We start from the raw sequence: 2,645 nt of genomic DNA on the forward strand, positions 1-2,645 counted from the left end.
ATTAAACTTCGAAATTTTAATTTATTAAATTAATTAAATTTGATTTTTTTTTAAATTTGAATTTTACATTTGGTTTTATCTTATCCTAATTGAGTCCACGGAAGGTTGTGATTTTACGGGGATAAGAACAGACGAAGTTTTTAAAAGGGGGAGATGAACCAAAAATATAAAATAAAATAATTAAAAAAAGTAAAAAAATATAAAATAAAAGAAATAGAAGAAATAAGAAAGATTAATGAAAAAAAAGGAAATTGGCGACGAAAAAAAAAGGGGAGACGAACCAAGGAAAAAAATTAAAAGAAATAAAAAATTTTCAAATTTTAAATTTTTGAATTTGAAATTAAAAATATATACATTAAAAAATAAATATATATAAACAATGATGATGATAAAAAAAAATTAAATTTAAATTTAAATTTTATCCTTTGTTGATGTTCTATCGGGATGAGGATAAGAAAGGGGCGAGGTTTTTTAAATAGAGGAAGGAATTGAGAAAAAAACGAGGAGAGTTCTTTTAAAAAAAAAAAAGAGAAGAAAGGTTATCTTCTCTCCCATGCTTATTTTATAAAAAAAGATATAAAAAATAAAAAAAATAAAAGAGAAGGAGTTGCCCGCCGCTTGTCGCCGTTGCCATCGTTCATCACCGCAGCATGCTTGGATGGCTGAGATAATGCCGCCAAGCATGCCGTTGTTGCCTCTCATCGCCGTTGCCATCGTTCATTGCCGCAGCATGCTTGGATGGCTGAGATAATGCCGGCAAGCATGCCTGTGTTCGTCGTTGATGTCGCCGCCACTGTTCACCATCGTTGTTGCCATGCCGCCTGATGCTGCTATTTTTTTGCACACCGTCGCCGCTGCCCATTGTTGTTGCTGTGGATTCTAGCGAAGAAGATGATAGCACTGTCTTCTATATTAAAAAATAAATTAACAAATAATAATAAATAAATAAATAATCAGAATAGAATGGAAAAAAAATTTTTTAAAAAAAAGGACGAATGAAGAAAAGAAAAAAATCAAGGAGAAGAGCTTCTCCTTCTCTTCGTTCGTTCCCAGACTCCGGTGACGTTTTTGCCGCGTGAGAACCATGCCACCTGAGACGATGCTTTCATGCCTCATATTTGTTGCGATCCATTCCAGGAACCAGCTTCTCAGAGAAGAAGCCATTGGCATCACCGCTCGTTACCTCGACAAGGTCTTCTCCCATGTCCGTGATATGACTGGGAAGCCTTGCGGTCGTGTGAAGTCTTTTCTTGAATCTGAGTACCTTCCTTGTGATCTCGTTGAGGACGCACGGGGATCGGTCGTGATATGGGTAAACAGTGGAGGACCGGTGTATTCGCCTGAGGAATTGCTGGTAACGGTGTTGAGTTATGCGATAGGCTAGCGGAGTCGCACGTTAAGGTGCCTGTGAAGGATGTAGTGATCTCTGTGCCACCTTACTTCGGGCAAGCGGAGAGGAAGAGGGTGGTGCAAGTGGTGCATCTTGCTGGGATCAATGTACTCGCTTTAATCAATGAACATGCCGGAGCGGCCTTGCAGTATGACATTGATAAGGATTCCTCGAATGAATCACGGCATGTGATCATCCATGACATGGGCGCTAGAAGTACTTATGCTGATTTGGTTTCTTCTCTGCTTATAACACCAAGGAATTTGGAAAGATTGTTTCTGTTAATCAATTTCAAGTTAAGGATGTTAGATGGAGTCCGTAGCTTGGTGGCCAAACTATGGAGTTTCGATTGGGGGAATACTTTGCTGATGAGTTCAACAAACAATTGGGGAATGGTGTTGATGTGAGGAAGTCTCCGAAGGCCATGGATAATAAATTGAAGAAGCAGGTTAAACGCACCAAAGAAATTCTTAGTGCGAACATAGTTGCTCTGATATCAGTTGAATCTTTGTATGATGATGTTGATTTCGGAAGCACTATGTCTCGTGAGAAATTTGAAGAACTCTGTGCGGAATTGTGGGAGCAGTCCCTTGTTCCTGTCAAAGAAGTGCTTACGCATTCTGGTTTAAAAAATAGATGAAATTTATGCAGTGGAACTCATGGGCGGTGCCACTCATAGGCAATAATTTCTTGGAAGGAAAGATTTAGACAAGCATCTTGATGCTGATAAAGCAATAGCACTTGGGGCATCACTGCATGCTGCAAATTTAAGTGATGGAATAATTGATGGCTCTTCATATCTTTGAGTTTGATGGTCCAGAGTTTACAAATGACGAGAAGATTGATCTGCGACTTGTGCCTGGATAAAAGGAACTTGGAAAAATAAGTAAAAAGGAATTGAAGCTATGTCAAGCTTAAATCAATGCATTTTCACCAAGGAAAATTCGGGTCTCTGGTCACGAGTCATTGTTTGACCTTTTGAACATGTATAGTTCAGATATTAGATTTTTGTTGGTATTCTTAAACAAGGTCTATTTTTGGTGGTTTAATGTTCAATATGGAAAAAGACTTGAAAAATTCATTCTACAAGACTGCATCTGCAAAACCTATCCATGTATCAACAATGCATATTCATCAATTCACAATACACTTGTGCACAGTTGGCAATATCATATTAATATATGTGCATGAAGAATGCTTAAAAAAAATGAATTCTATATGCATGGAAAAAAAAGGGAAATGCATGCATGCAAAA

The 2,645-nt window shown here is 37.6% G+C and overlaps 1 pseudogene; it reads left to right on the forward strand.

The window, feature by feature from the left end:
- The first annotated feature begins 1,084 nt into the window (after window positions 1–1,084).
- Window positions 1,085–2,196, forward strand: LOC120284026 (annotated as a pseudogene).
- The last annotated feature ends 449 nt before the right edge of the window (window positions 2,197–2,645 follow it).

The sequence above is a fragment of the Dioscorea cayenensis genome, chromosome 19 (assembly GCF_009730915.1).
Source record: "Dioscorea cayenensis subsp. rotundata cultivar TDr96_F1 chromosome 19, TDr96_F1_v2_PseudoChromosome.rev07_lg8_w22 25.fasta, whole genome shotgun sequence".
NCBI lineage: Eukaryota > Viridiplantae > Streptophyta > Magnoliopsida > Dioscoreales > Dioscoreaceae > Dioscorea > Dioscorea cayenensis.